Raw genomic sequence first — 16,390 nt, 5'->3', positions numbered from 1 at the left:
TTTTAGGAAACTCCAGACTGTTTTCCATAGTGGCTGCACCAGTCTGCATTCCCACCAGCACTGTACTAGGGTTCCCTTTTCTCCACCACCTCACCAGCACTTGTTGTTTGTTGATTTGGTTTTTTTGTTTGTTTGTTTGTTTGTTTTATTTTTATTTTTTTTAATAAATCTTTATTCAGATTATTACAATTATTTCTCCTTTCTCCCCCCATAGCTCCCCTCCACCCATTTCCCACCCCACCTTCTGCCCTTACCTCCCCCCCACTGTCCTCATCCATAGGTGTATGATTTTTGACCAGTCTCTTCATGAACCCCCCATACCCCTTTCCCCCTGAGAGTTATCAGTCCACTCCCTTTCTATGCCCCTGATTCTATTATATTCACCAGATTATTCTGTTCCTCAGGTTTTTAATTCACTTGATTTTTAGGTTCACTTGTTGATAGATATGTATTTGTTGTTCATAATTTTTCTCTTTACTTTTTTCTTCTTCCTCTTCTTTAAGAATACCTTTCAGCATTTCATATAATACTGGTTTGGTGGTGATGAACTCCTTCAGCTTTTTCTTATCTGTGAAGCTCTTTATCTGCCCTTCAATTCTGAATGATAGCTTTGCTGGGTAGAGTAATCTTGGTTGTAGGTTCTTGCTATTCATCACATTGAAAATTTCTTGCCACTCCCATCTGGCCTGCATAGTTTCTGTTGAGAAGTCAGCTGACAGTCGTATGGGTGCTCCCTTGTAGGTAACTAACTGTTTTTCTCTTGCTGCTTTTAATATTCTCTCTTTGTCTTTTGCTCTTGGCATTTTAATTATGATGTGTCTTGGTGTGGTCCTCTTTGGATTCCTTTTGTTTGGGGTTCTGTGGGCTTCCTGGACTTGTAAGTCTATTTCTTTCACCAGGTGGGGGAAGTTTTCGGTCATTATTTCTTCAAATAGGTTTTCAGTATCTTGCTCTCTCTCTTCTTCTGGCACCCCCATAATTCTGATGTTGGTACGCTTGAAGTTGTCCCAGAGTCTTCTTACATTATCTTCAACTTTTTGGATTTTTTTTTTTTTTTTTGCTTTTTGCTTTTTCGGTTGAGTGTTTTTTGCTTCTTTGTATTTCAATTCTTTGACTTGATTTTTGTGTTCCTCTTGTCTGTTTTTGGGTCTCTGTATAATATTTTTTATTTCAGTCAGTGTATGTTTAATTTCTACTTGGTCCTTTTTCATATCTTCGAGGGTCTCGTTATATTTATCGGCCTTTTCTAGGATATTCTTAAAAAGCCTTATAACCGTGGTTTTGAATTCTATATCCAGTCATTTGTTTTCCTCCATTTCTTTCGTTTGTGATCTGATTCTTTGACGCCACATTTTCACTGCTTCCCTGAGTTGGTAAGGTAGATTTGTGTGCTAGGTTTCCAATATGGCCCAGTGGGTCGGCCTCCCCAGTTAACCTGAGGTGGACACTCTTGGTGCACCTCTTTGTGGACTGTGTGTACAGCCTTGTTGTAGTTAAGTCTTGATTGTTGTTGGTATCACTGGGAGGAATTGACCTCCAGGCCAGTTGGCTGTAAGGATCAGCTGTGTCTATGCTGGGAGAAGTTCGGTGCTGGAGACAGCCTTATAGGATTAGACTTGCCAAATTGCAATAGCCTCTGTGCTCAGCTTGGATAGGGTGGAGTCTCAGTCTTGGCTTCCCGTCAGCCTTGCCCTTGCGCGCACGCGCGCGCTTTCAGTCCTCCGCCTTCCCCGGCTCCCGAGTCTCCGCCTGAGAGTCCAGACTCCCCCCACAAGAGCGAGGGTCCCCAGGGGCTCGCCTGGAACTGGGGTTCAGTGCAGTGAGAACTGGGGCTCAGTGCAGTCAGGAGCCTCTGACTCTCTTCCACTAGGGAAAGCCTGTGGCAACCTCCGCAGCCTTTGTGCGCACTGGCACGCGCGCGCTTTCAGTCCTCCGCCTTCCCCGGCTCCCGAGTCTCCGCCTGAGAGTCCAGTCTCCCCCCGTAAGAGCGTGGGTCCCCAGGGGCTCGCCCGGAACTGGGGTTCAGTGCAGTCGGAACTGGGGTTCAGTGCGGTCGGGGGCTTCCTTCCCCCTTCTGCCAGAGAAAGTCAGCCAGGCTCTCAGTCACCCTTCCTCTCTGCGCGCACAAAGACCCTTTGCCGTACTTCCAATTCTCTGTGAGCTTTTCTCTTTCCTTCTAGTTGTAGAATTTTCACTCAGCCAGCTTTCCTGTGGTTCTGGATGGTGTCCATTCTGTCTTTTAGTTGTAGTTTTGAAATTGTTGTGCGAGGCAGCAGTTTAGGTGTTTACCTATGCCGCCATCTTGATTTCTCTCTGTTTGTTGATTTGTTGATGGTAGCCATTCTGGCAGGTGTGAGGTGATAAATAATTGTGGTTTTAATTTGCACCTCTGATGATTAGTGAGGTTGAATATTTTTTCATTTTTTCAGATGGTCTATTGGCCATCTGAATGTCCTCTTTAGAGAAGTGTTTATTTAGGCCCTTTGCCCATTTTTAAATTGGATTATTTATCTTTGGTGGTGAATTGTATAAGTTGTTTCTATATTTTGGAGATTTACCCCTTATCAGATGAATCAATAGTGAATATGTTCTCCCATACAGTGTCCTCCAATATGTTCTCTCATACAGCGTCCTTCCCTTTTCATTTTGTTGATGGTTTCTTTTATTGTGCAGGGCTTTTTAGTTTGATGTAGTCCCATTTGTTTATTTCTTTCCTTTATTTCCCTTGCCATAGGAGACATATCAGCAAAAATACTGCTTCGAGAGATGTCTAAGATTTTGCTATATATGTTTTCTTCTAGGATTTTTATGGTTTTATGATTCACATTTAAGGCTTTTACCCATCTTTAATTTATTCTTATGTACGGTATACATTCTTGGTTTGGCTTCATTTTTTTAATGTATCTGTCCAATTTTCCCAACACCATTTATTGAAGAGACTATCTTTACCCCACTGTATGCTCTTGCCTCCTTTGTCAAATATCAATTGACCATAAAGGTGTGGGTTGATTTCTGGGCTCTCTGTTCTGTTCTATTGATCTATATGCCTGTTCTTATGCTAGTACCAGGCTGTTTTAATTATACATGTTTCTCCCTTACTGCCTCTCTGACCACCCTCCCCGTTTTCTGTGTGCATGCCACAGTCTCCTTCCAGAGCCTCCCTCTGGCAACACATCCAGCCCCATTCCGGGTTGCTCCTTGCCCGGACGGATTGAAAGAGAGCAGCGGTTCATAAAGTGCATTCGTATGGCTGACAGGGTTCAGTGAGGGGAGAAGCTAACAAATATATAAATATTTGAAAGCCGAGGCTTTTCCTGGAGCATTCTGGTGAGTTCCTACTTTTCTGTTTCTTCCAATATTGTTCATGACTCATGTGAAAGTTGCATGTGCTGTTGACTATAATTCCAAAGTCCTCTTCAGTCTCCAGAAAATCCTCGATCCCTTGAGTGTTGACAGGGTTATCCACCAAAGGATAAGAGCTCTGGAATGACCTGGGGAATGCTCACCTGGTCACTAAGTTTATTGTGAGCGTCCTGGCGAGTGGAACAGGGTCCAGTGCAGAGGGGATGGGGCTTCGGTCTCACTAGGCAGTTTAGCTCCCAGCTTGCCCAGAAGCCTGCCTTCTCCATGAGGTCTCCACCAAGTCACTCCCTGCAAAGGGACCTACTAGTAGAGTTCTCTCTGGACAGCTCCCCTCTCTGAGGTTGGTTGCAGTTTGCAGCAGCAGCTCTGCATGAGGTACATCAGAAGCAAAAGAAGCCTGACATGGTGGCTGTTGAATTCTGGTAGCTGTCAACCCCTACCAGCCACTGTAAGGAGCGGAGGGAAACAGGAAGGAGGCGGTGCTGCCAGGAGCTCTCACATTTCGCTATAAGGGACTGGGCTACACCTGAAGAGTGGGAAGATGATTTCTTCAGAACAGTGCACACTTTTAACACTTAATATCAACAAGCAATATCCCAGCAACTCAGAAAAAAAAACACATGCACACAAAGAAAGTAAGTATGGGCGTTGGAGCAGAATGGGAAGAAAGTGATAAGATTTCTCTGCAGGAGGCAACCAATCATTGTGTCGCTCCCACATGGATGTTTATGTATTGTTGAATTTAGAGTTAGAAAAATACATTGTGATCAAAGTCTGTTTTTGTCTGTTTATCTAAATGTAGGTATATGTGTATCTATCTATATATGTACAATCATTTATGATATATAGTTAGACTTGTATTTTAGAATCCTGATACAAACTTCATAGACTTTCTATTAGCTTTAATTTTTAGTTGAGAAAATAATACTGGATTATTAAAATGTAAAGAAAAAAAACATTCACTTTGATTATAATTACCTATAATACTCAATGTAATACTTTAAATAAAATAGACATAGCCAAATTAAGAGGGACCAGGTACGGCTATTTGGACTTTTTCAGTTGTTTTTTTTGTTTTGGTTTGGTTTTTTTTTTGTTTTGTTTAGAGTAGTGGTTCTTAAAGTATGATTCCCTAATCAGCATCAACAGCATACATGGGAAGTTGGTATACACGCAAATATTGTTTTGCAGTTTTTTTCTAGGTAGTGGTTCTTTTTTTTTTAATTAAAAAATATTTTTATTGATTTTAGAGAGCAAGGAAGAGGGAGAGAGAGAGAGAAACATCAATGATGAGAGAGAATCATTCATCAGCTGCCTCCTGCATGCCCCCCTACCAGGGACCAAGCCCTCAAAGCCAGCGACTAGGTATGTATTCTGACTGGGAATTGAACCATGACCTCCTGGTTCATAGGTCGACGCTCAACTACTAAACCACACTGGCCGTGGTAGAATGGTGGTTCTTAAAGTGTGTTCCCTAACCAGCATCATCAGCATCACCTGGCAAGTTGGTATAAATGCAAATATTCAGGCCTACCACTGACCTGAATGAGAAATTCTGGAAGCAAGACTCAAAAATCTGTGTGTTTATAAGCTCTCTCTCTCTTTCTCCCTCTCTCTCTCTTTCTTTCTCTCCTCTTCCCTTACTTCCTCCCTTTTCCCCTCCATCCCTCTCTCCCTCTGTATAATTTGTAGGACTACTGGCCAAGGGTCATCATATCACTTGTATTTGATATTTATCAAAGAACTCTATTGTTGCTTTTTTGCTTGCTGCAGTTTTCCTGACTGATTCATTACTTTATTTAGTGATAAGAAGATGCCTATTGTCACTGAAGGATCCACTGAATTATCTCATTATTTCAACTACATTACATCCTTGAAAATAATCCCTCCAATGTAAGTTTTAAGTCTTTCTCATTCTCTTTGAAAATATCTATAATAATAAAAGTATAATATGCTAATTAGACCAGACGACCTTCCAGACGAAGCCTGGGAGGGAAGCCCGGGTCCTGGGTGCCAGAGGGAAGCCAGTGCCGACAGCCAGGGCAAGGAAGGCCTACTCTTGTGTGAATTTCATGCATCGGGCCTCTAGTCATTCTAATATTAATACAAATATGAAAACAGTTGCTAACTTTTTCTTTTCCTCCCATAGTCAGAAGGACCACAAGATGATAGCAGGGAGAACAATTATAACTTATTAGAGGCCTGGTGCATGAAATTCGTGCATGGGGGTGTGTGTGTCTCTCAACCCAGCCTGCACCGTCTCCAATCTGGGAACCCTCGAGGGATGTCCGACTACCCGGTGGGATCGGGCCTACACGGGCAGTTGGGCATCCCTCTCACAATCCAGGACTGCTGGCTCCCAACCGCTCACCTGCCTGCCTGCCTTCCTGATTGCCCCTAACCACTTCTGCCTGCCAGCCTGATCACCCCCTAACCACTCCCCTGCCAGCCTGATCAACACCTAACTGCTCCCCTGCTGGCCCGATTGCCCTTAACTGCCCTCGCCTGCCTGCCTCGTCACCCCTAACTGCTCTCCCCTGCTGGCCTGGTCACCCTTAACTGTCCTTCCCTGCAGTCCTGGTCATCCACAACTGCCCTCCCCTGCCGGCCCGGTCACCCCTAACTGCCCTCCCTTGCCAGCCTGGTTGCCCCTAACTACCCTCCCCCATAGGCCTGTTCCCTCTCCAACTGCCCTCCCCTGCAGGCCTGGTCCCCCCCAACTGCCCTCCCCTGCTGGCCTGGTCCCCCCCAACTGCCCTCCCCTGCAGGCCTGGTCCCTCCCAACTGCCCTCCCCTGCTGGCCATCTTGTGTCCACATGGGGGCGGCCATCTTTGACTACATGGGGGCGGCCATCTTGTGTGTTGGAGTGATGGTCAATTTGCATATTACCCTTTTATTATATAGGACTAGTGGCCTGGTGCACAAAATTCGTGCACATTAAAAGGGGATTAATTAAAGGAAATAATTTAATATTGCTATTTGCCCTTTATCTATAATAGAAGTATCAGAAATGAAAGAAAATTAGTAAAATGTATATGAAAACCTTCCTCCTGTCAGAGTCTGGGGCACACCATGGGACCCAGAGTCAAGTCCCCGCCCACCCACATGTGCCTCAAAATCGTGTGAGACCCAGACCCGGTCGCCCCCCACCCCCTCATTCAGATAGATCCAGACCTGGCTAGTCCCACCCTTGTCAAGCCCCGCCAGGCAGGGACGTAGCCTTAGGTCCCCTGGCACAGCGCCAGGACGGGGGGCGTGGCCTAAGGTCCCCCAGACCAGACCGGGGTTGGGGGGTGAGCCTTGAGGTCCCCAGTCAAGCCCCGCCAGGTGTGGGACATGGCCTGAGATCCCCTGTCAAGCCCCGCTGGGTGTGGGGCATGGCCTGAGGTCCCCCGTCAAGCCCTGCCAGGCGGGGGGGGTGGGGGGGGCACGCAGCCTCAGGTCCCCTGGCCCGGCACCGGGACGGGGGAACAGCCTCAGGTCCCCTGTCAAGCCCCATCAGCAGGGGGGTTCAGCCTCAGGTCCCCCCTGGGCGGGGGGCACAGCCTGAGTTCCCCTGACCCAGCACTGGGGGTGCACCTTGAGGTCCCCTGTCAAGCCCCGCCAGGCAGGGGGGTGCAGCCTTAGGTCCCCTGGCTGGGTACTGGGGCGGGGGGAGCAGCCTGAGGTCCCCTAGCCCAGCACCAGGATGGGAAGTGCACCTTGAGGTCTCCTGTCAAGCCCTGTCGGTTGGGGGGTGTGGCCTGAAGTCCCCTGTCAAGCCCCACTTGGTGGGGGGAGCAGCCTGAGGTCCCCTAGCCCAGCACCAGGACAGGAAGCACACCTTGAGGTCCCCTGTCAAGCCCCACGGGGGCGGGGGAGGGCGTAGCCTCAGGTCCCTGCTGATTGCTTGTTAAGGCTCCTTATGGGAACTTGGCCTCAGCTGTGGGTGCAGCCATCTTTGTGACGGAGTGATGGTTAATTAGCATATTCCCTCTTTATTAGATAGGATTATAGAAACATCTATTTGCAGTACTTTGTGAAATCTTGTCAACTCTCTTGTTTTGCCTTGCATTCCCAGTGAATTTATCCAACTGAATAATGGAAACCACTATGCTTTGATTTCAGTTTACTCTGGTTAGATACTTCATAGGTATAGTAATTTTGGTTGAGCCAGATGGAAAAAATGATAGCTTTAAGGATAAATTGGGAGAAGGCAGAGAGTCAGAACAAGATGCATATGCTCTGCCAAATACTAAACTACTGCCAATCTCCACATTTGGAGAAGGATAACTTGGGATTTCAGATTTTATGCTTATGTTTGGGTGTATGTGGAATATTATTGAAGGATTTCTGCCTTGAATTTGAGCTTTCAGTCCATAAAAATATAGCTTTATATTTCATCCTCAATAAACACACTATCAATAACTCAGAGCTGTACTGTACCCAAAAACATAAACATAAGCAATGTGAATGGATTTGTTGTAGTCTTCCCATTGTTAATATGACAGTCATCCTCAGTTTATATTTAGCCATGCTTTTGGATTTAGCAATTCAAATTAAATTTCCCAATAAGTTTTGTAATGTTTTTTTGTCTTTGATATAAGTATTTGATTCTGCTATATGAGCTATAACAGTTAAATGCTGAGCCATAATCCACACATGAAGTCTTATTGTTTTAATGCCATATTTGAAATTTGTATTTACAACATTGTATTGATATTGTACATTATGTGAAAGGAATAGTAGATGCGCCAAAGAAGCATAAATTACCCTCAGATCTTAATTATCTGCTACTACAGGTGAGCATTTTGGAGGTGTGTATATGTTCCAGATCAATATAAAACACATATTTATTCCATTGCAAAATGTATTTCATTATATTTCTGTATTCATATATGTCTATATGTGTATATGTGTTTGTGCCACAAATCTATTATCACAGATAATAATGTGTGTATCACATATTTATTTTCATAATTAGGCTTTTTTCCTAAGGCTATTTTTAAAAATTCTAATTTGCATTTTCTGTGCAATATATATATATATATATATATATATATATATATATATATATATAATGAATTCTCTAATGCTTTTGGATTAAAGATATATATTGCTTTTGAACATTTTGACATTCAGTCAGTTGGGTCTAATACACAGACATCTTTTTTTTTTAATGATTTTATTAATTTCATAGGGAGGAAGGGAGAGGGAGAGATAGAAACATTGACCAGAGAGGAACATTAATCAGCTGCCTCCTGCACACTCCCTACTGGGGATTGAACCTGCAACTAGGGCATGTGCTGGGAATTGAACTGTGACCTCCTGGTTCAAGGGACAATGCTCAACCAACTGAGCCATACCAGCTGGGCCAGAGATGCTATCTTGATCTCACTTTAGTTTTTAAATTTTAATTTAATTTTATATATATAATATATATATATAAAATAATTTTTAGAGAAAGTGGAAGGGAGGGAGAGAGAGAGAGAGAGAGAGAGAGAGAGAGAGAGAGAGAGAGAGAGAGAGAGAGAGAGACAACTTTGTGAGAGAGACACATGGATTGGTTGCCTACGGCATGGGCTCCAGCCGGGGCTGGGGATCAAAGCTGCAACTGAGGCATGTGCCTTTGACTGAGAATTGAACCTGCAACTGTTTGGTTCGAGGGCTTATGCTTTAACCACTGAGCAACCAGCTAAGGCCTGATCTCATTTAAAATCCATGACAATTAACCTCAATGACATGTTATGATTATCTCATGAGCACAGTTTATAACACCAAATATAATCATTATAGTATTTACATGAATAAAGATAGAGAAAGAAAAAAAAAAGATAGAGAAAGGCCCCCATTTTACATAAAAATAATTATAATTCTAACAAATCCATGAGAATGTCTGTTTGCATACACTAATGAATCTAATAATTTTGACATAGTCAAAGTGGTTTTATTTCACTTATATGTTTAATCACAATTAGATACATTGATAATTTACTTCCTAGTATTAGTTTGATTTATGTTAAGGGTAAGTTTATTTTTAACTTTTTTATAACTTTGGGTATAACACTGATTTCAAGATGCTAACATTTCTTCTCAATATTTTGCTTGCTTTCTAGTTGACTTACTAACACTACACAATGTCTGAAATTGGATTCAGCAATCTCACTTGGGGCCAAGATATAATACTGGATCAAGTGTTAGATGAAGCAATTCTAATTCATGGAAGGGGGAATTTCCCCACATTGGAGGTAAACCCAAAGAGTATTATTCATGTTGTGAAAGATCAACTGATACAGCAAGGAATTATTGTTAAAGATACCCGACTGAATGGGTCCACTGCAAGTTACATACTTGCAAGCCACAATGGAATCAGCTATAAGGATCTGGATGTTACCGTATTTTTCTTGTTGAACTATCAAATAATTAAGAATTCCAGATTGTTAAGGATGCAGTTCTAGGTTGTCTACTTGACTTTTTACCACAAGGTGTAAAGAAGGAACAGATCACCCTAAAGACCATGAAAGAAGCTTACATGCAGAAGATGGTCCAAGTGTGCAATAAGCACGATCGTTGGAGTCTCATCTCTCTTTCAAATGACACTGGGAAGAATGTAAAGCTAAAATTTGTGAATTCGCTCTGACGACAGTTTGAGTTCAGTGTAGATCCCTTCCAAATTCTTTTGGATTCCATGTTAGACTTCTACAGTGACAAAAATGCTAAGCTAACCCAAGAATCTTACCCTTTTGTGGAAGTTGAAAGCATGTATAGAGAGTTCCAAGAAGCAATAATGCATTTGCAATGCAAGCTTATATCTACCAGAAAACCTGAAGAAATTAGAGGTGGTGGCCTTCTGAAGTACAGCAACTTGCTGGTGCATGACTTTAAGCCAGCTTGTGAAGCGGAAATCACATCCCTGGAACGTTGCATGTGTTCTAGATTTTTCATTGATTTTCCTGATACAGGAGAACAGCAAAAGAAGATTGAATTGTACCTCCACAACCATTTCATAGGTGAAGAAAAGAGCAAGTATGACTACCTTATGACCTTGCGTAGAGCTATAAATGAGAGCACCGTTTGCTTCGTGGATAATGAAAGAATGCAGACAATTAATATGATCACCCTAATGGCTTTGGAAGTACTAGGAGAGCAGAATATTCTGCCCAATACAGACAATGTGACTTGCTTTTATCACCCTGCTCCATACTTTGCTTCTGGGGGAAGGTACCCTTCTTATTTTGCAATACCGGGACAACCACTGCACTTTCAAGTGCCAAATGGTATGGTTTAAAAAACATACAACAGAAACTTTGCTATAATTAAATAGCTCTTAAAAGCAAGTTTCCAAATTCTATAAAATTTAAGATCTATTTTTATTTTTATAGTTACTATTTCTATTAATTATAACTTAGACATCATAGTAAATGAAATATCTGTGAACCACTTCAAATGACTTTTAAATATTATTGTTTAGCTCTAGTACTTTTCAAATGTGGTAGACACTTAAAATGATTTTAAAATCTTACTACTATGACTTTCAAATTTGCTGTGAAAAAATGCATTAGAGATGCTTGCATATTTGATTAAAGTATAAAAGAACATACTCATGGTTCAAAATCCAGAGGTAAAGACAAATGCCAACATCCTGTCAATTCCTCTGTTACACTCACTTATTTTTTTCTACTTAATATTATTGTCAATGGATTTTCAGTACTAAACAGAAATGGCTAATTTCAGAGACAACAGATATAGAAGACATTAAAACTTGGACTTTGCAATCTTTTATTTTGTTTCTCAATTAAATTAGGTTAAGTACAAAATCCTACTAAAGTTTGAAGGGACACTGAATAAAGATACTGGAAAACACTGGGCATTAGTAATTTATCAACTATCAAGTTAATTTGTGGATCTGAAGAATAGTATCATCCAACTGTACACCAATAATGTGACCAGTTATACAGGTTTCTTCATTTCTTTCCCCCAAATATGTTGAGAAGAATGAAAATGATCAACTCTGGCCCTAGCCAGTTTGGCTCAATGGATAGAGCTCCAACTGTGGACTGAAGGGTCCTGGGTTTGATTCCGGTCAAGGAAACATGCCCCAGTAGTGGGCTCAATCCCCAATGGGGGGTGTGCAGGAGGCAGCCAATCAATGATTCTCTCTCATCACTGATGTTTCTATCTCTCTCTTCCTCCCCTTTCCTCTCTGAAATCAATAAAAAAATATATATTTTTTAAAGAAAGAAAATGATTAACTCTGGTCCTGGCCAGTTTGGGTCAGTGGTTACAGCGTCAGTCCATAGACCAAAGGGTTGCGGGTTTGATTCCAGTCAAGGGCACCTACCTGGGTTGCAGGTTTGATCCCTTGCCCAGCTGGAGTATGTACGGGAGGCAACCAATTGATGTATGTTTCATATCAATGTCTCTCTCTCTCTCTCTCTCTCTCTCTCTCTCTCTCTCTCTCTCTCTCTCTCTCTCTCTCTCTCTCTCCCCTTCTTCCCTCCCTTCCACTCTCTCTGAAAAATCAATGGAAAAAATATCCACAGGTTGCCCTGACTGGTTTGGCTCAGTGGATAGAGCATCGGCCTGCGGACTGAAGGGTCCCAGGTTCGATTCCAGTCAAGGGCATGTACCTTGGTTGCGGGCACATCCCCAGTAGGGGGTGTGCAGGAGGCAGCTGATCGATGTTTCTCTCTCATCGATGTTTCTAACTCTCTATCCCTCTCCCTTCCTCTCTGTAATAAACCAATAAAATATATTAAAAATATATATATCCACAGGTAAGGATTAACAAAAAGAAAATGACCAATTCTGAATATGAAAGGTTATCACCATCTGTTGAAAAGAGACTTTAAATGCAAAAAGCAGGCAGAGGTTTTTAGTCATGGCATTTATCATTTTTATGACCTACCTGAGGAGCATCCTAATATATCTGGAGACATTCACAGTTAATAAGTAAAAATATCTTTAATGTAGTTAAATGATGCTTGTTCTTTTCCATTTTGCTCTTACCAAATACCAGTTTCTAACATGCCACTCAAGTGCCTCCTAGGTGAATTTTTCTATAACACTAATTTACTCAACAATTGCATTTGTTCATCAGGTATCTGAATATCTACTCAGTACATCTAATATACCACTATCAGATCTACCAGTGGGAGTATAATGAATAAAATAATCCATGACAAAAATTATCTGGTCTGACATGACAGCTGTCCTGAATGAATATAGTAAGGCCATCAGAAAACTTCAATATTTTTACTTGCTTCTGATTTTTTTATGAGTTTCCATGTCAGTTTTCACTAATCATTCCAAGTTTTTTCATCACAACATGACCCAGCAGGCATATTCTGAGAATTTGTCACTTATAGATTGTGCTTAATCTGTCTTCTCTGTATTACAGTATTGGACACAAGAAGTATACCAAATATGGCATTTTCAAATAACCAATGTTTTTCAGATGTTTTATATTATAGTACTACAGGCTATCAGTATTTTTAAAAGAATTACATTTAAAATGTATGTATATACACATATGTACCAGTCACACATGCTAAGGCTTTAAAATATGGATTCATCTTCTTGCTTGGACAAATAAAGAATTAATAAATGCTTTATTAAAGAGAAAAATCAGTAATCAACATAATGTATTGGCTAAAAATGACTGATCGTTCCTCTCCTAAGTACACTTGTTATTGTTCAGTTTTGTAAGAGTGCTTGTACCTAAAACTGAAGGAGTAGATGTTATATTAACAAAAACAAAATAAATCCAAAAGATATAGAAAAAGCAATGAAGAGGAAAAGAACTATGATAGTGATGAGTTACAGATAAAGGTCCAGTATTTGAAGAGCAGCATTTTATGCTGAATTAGCAAAACTCTGAAGCTTTTGGAAACATCTTATTCCTATGTGCACCCTTAGCTTCCTTTGGTCCTAGTGAGAATTTGAACTCCTTCCCTAAGAAGCAAGTTCCCTATGGTATTCTCCCAAACTTTCAACCCTGCTGGAAGAATGGCTTGCTTCCTCGTAATATTTCGTGCATCTGTTTCCATTATAATAAAAAGGCTTATCATTGGCATGCAAGATTTTCTCCAGTGGGACTCCACACCTGCTGAAAAGGAATGATATCACTAAAGAGGCTTATCTCACGGCTTTCTTTATGTAAATACTGTCCCTAAGCTAGGCTGTTCTTTCCTCCCAACCAGCATAAACAAAACTTTTATATAGAGAACGAGAGGCCCAGTGAACAAAATTCATGCACTGGTAGGGTCCCTAGCAGCTGCCAGCAGCTGGCCAGGTACTCCCTCCCTTCACCCGGCCAGCCCCGCCCCTGATCGAACTCCTGGACAACTCCCCGTCAAGGGGACAATTTGCATATTATGCTTTTATTATATAGGATGTGGCTTCAATCCCAGACTGAAAAGTAATCACTTTAAAAAATATTTTTAAAAAATAAAAACTGGTATTAGATAGCCTTTGACATTGAAAGTTTCTGTTTTAAGAGTTTTCTTTTTACAAATGTTCATGTCCCTCCAGTAAAATTAGTTAGCCCAGACATATATTAGTGGATATTTGAATAAAAGGGATTGAAATTATGTTCTTTACACTGTATGGGCAACCTCTTTGAACAAAAGGATTTCTATATACATTGTTTTATGGTGTCGGGAGTTTTGTTAGAGTAGCTTTGAGACATAGTATAGAAGCCTTCAAAAAGCACTGGCTACTTAGGCCTTGAGCTCCTGATAACCACTGTCTTACTGCACCTCCTCCAGATTTATTTCATGTGAAAATGTGAAGTGATTTCAGACAGTGTTAGTAGTAAGAAAATGAAAATTATGCATTTTTTGTTTGTGTGGATTTTTATTGGTTTGTTTTTTGAGAAAGAGAGATCAGCTGCCTCCCGTACACGCCCCAACCGGGCATCAAACCTGCAACCTGGATATGTGCACTGACCTGGAATTAAACCTGCGACCCTTTGGTGCATGGTGCACAGGAGACAGCTCCAACCAGCTGAGCCACACTGGCCAGGGCTTTAACAGCTTTTAAGGTTAAATATCTACTTTTAAAAGCATCTAAATACATCTTTAAAGTGAGAGGCATCGTTTTCTTCTAGGTAAATAGTATATAACCTAAAACAGAAATCCTGCCATATAGGTTATCTGCTTTAGAAATTTGGAGGACTATATTTCATACTCTGTCAATAGATTTATATAAAATTCAGTGCCTGTTTTTATAAGGTAAGGAGAATACCTCTGTAGAAGGGGCAAATGAATTGTAATCCTGACATTTTACAAAAAGGGGATTAGGTAATTCATTTTCCTGAAAAGTTTTTCATCCCTTCTCCTTTTCTGTTACCTTTTCCTTGTTTACTAAAATGATACCTCTCTGTGTCCACAGTGATAAAATACAAGAAAGAAATGACATCTAGGGGCAATTTCTTACGGCTTATATTACCAAAAGATAAAATGACACTTCTCCAAGTTTAGTTTCCAGTGCATTCTGAACTAGGATGCACTAATAACACTTTAATAAAGGCCATGATTCTAGAGATAAACATTAACTTTTCAGTTCTTTAAGAACCCTGAAAATCCAGGCAACTAAATGTGAAATTACTTACATGGCTTACTGTATCACTCAGAGTTCAGATTGGTGTAAATTATAAACTAACTTTTATTTTTAGTATGAAAATAGTCATTTATTTTTAAGCATTGTTACGTGCTTTTGTATAATTCTTGAAAAAAATTTTAAAGTTAGATAAGAAGTTGCACTTTAGTTTCAATTAGTATATGTAAAAATTACGAGTCAAACCAATTAAACTTAAAAAAAACTATCAATTTAGATTTCACACATAACATTATATGACAAAGTATACAAACTTACAAAATTTTTAAAGTCCTATAGAATTAATACTACATTAAAATATAAAACTATTAATAGAAGATTTACCTTTATTAATTATAATACAGTATCACATTTATTGAAAATTTTCAGTATATTTCATGTATTTGCTCAAAAATACCCTGAAATATGCCCTGATCGGTTTGGCTCAGTGGATAGAGCGTCGGCCTGCGGACTGAAGGGTCCCGGGTTCGATTCCGGTCAAGGGCATGTACCTTGGTTGCGGGCACATCCCCAGTGGGAAGTGTGCAGGAGGCAGCTGATCGATGTTTCTCTCTCATCGATGTTTCTAACTCTCTATCCCTCTCCCTTCCTCTCTATAAAAAAAAATCAATAAAATATATTTTTAAAAAAATACCCTGAAATAACCTGTTGGATTATCTGACATTTTTAGATCTCAATCCATTCTGATTGCATGATATTGTTCTATGGCTATTTTTAAAATTTGTCTTTAAGTTATTAAAGTTCCCAATTCACAAATGACCAATAGTAAAATATAAGGTGACATAGAAAAGTCTTAATTGACCTTTAAATAAAGGTATTCTGCTGTTTTAAAGCCAATCCCATGTATCTGAACAACACACCTGCTTTATGTCCAATCGCTGTTAGAAATTTAATTGGAAAGTAAAGTTCATTTTGACAGCTTGTGGCTACTTGTTTCATTTCATAGGCCCTGTTTAGATTGACTAAAATCAGTGTTAGAACTTCCTCTGAGTTTGAAAAGCATTCTAGAAAGTTCTTTCTTTAAAGGTCTTCTGTATGTTAAATGAAAGTCTCAACCTGCAAAGCAAAGAATTAAGACAATTATTCAAATAATTCCACCAGAAACATGTCACTAAGTAATCAACAAGGAAAAGTGAACCTAACTTATTTATGGTCCAAGTCACTGATCATGTGTATAGGCCAAACCAAATATAATTATTGGATATGAGAAAAGTCCTACAATACTATTTCACCAGATGTAAAATAATTAATCCAATAAAAATAAATTTAGAAGATCTAAACTCAAAGCTTAGCAAACAAATTAAAACCATAAGTCTTTATCTTAAAGATGTGTCTCAAGTTTTAGTTCATTCACTCCAATTGTTTAGCATTAAGAAAATATCAGTAAAAGGAATTATAGTCACTGAGTGGGAAATGAAATGGAAACAT

The 16,390-nt window shown here is 40.3% G+C and overlaps 1 protein-coding gene and 1 pseudogene across 4 annotated transcripts in view; one reads left to right on the top strand and one right to left on the bottom strand.

Annotated features, from left to right (window-relative positions):
- PROM2 (prominin 2) overlaps positions 1–16,390 on the bottom strand; it is a 99,384-nt gene that overhangs the window by 40,330 nt on the left and 42,664 nt on the right. The gene's annotated exons all lie outside the window — the stretch shown is intronic.
- LOC308255849 (terminal nucleotidyltransferase 5D-like) lies at positions 9,375–12,786 on the top strand (annotated as a pseudogene). Its single transcript has 2 exons — positions 9,375–10,564; positions 12,744–12,786. The product of its transcript is annotated as a terminal nucleotidyltransferase 5D-like (transcript).

Source organism: Plecotus auritus (genome assembly GCF_963455305.1).
Source record: "Plecotus auritus genome assembly, chromosome: 8".
Taxonomy (NCBI): Eukaryota; Metazoa; Chordata; class Mammalia; order Chiroptera; family Vespertilionidae; genus Plecotus; species Plecotus auritus.
This window is presented reverse-complemented; position numbering and strand designations above follow the sequence as displayed.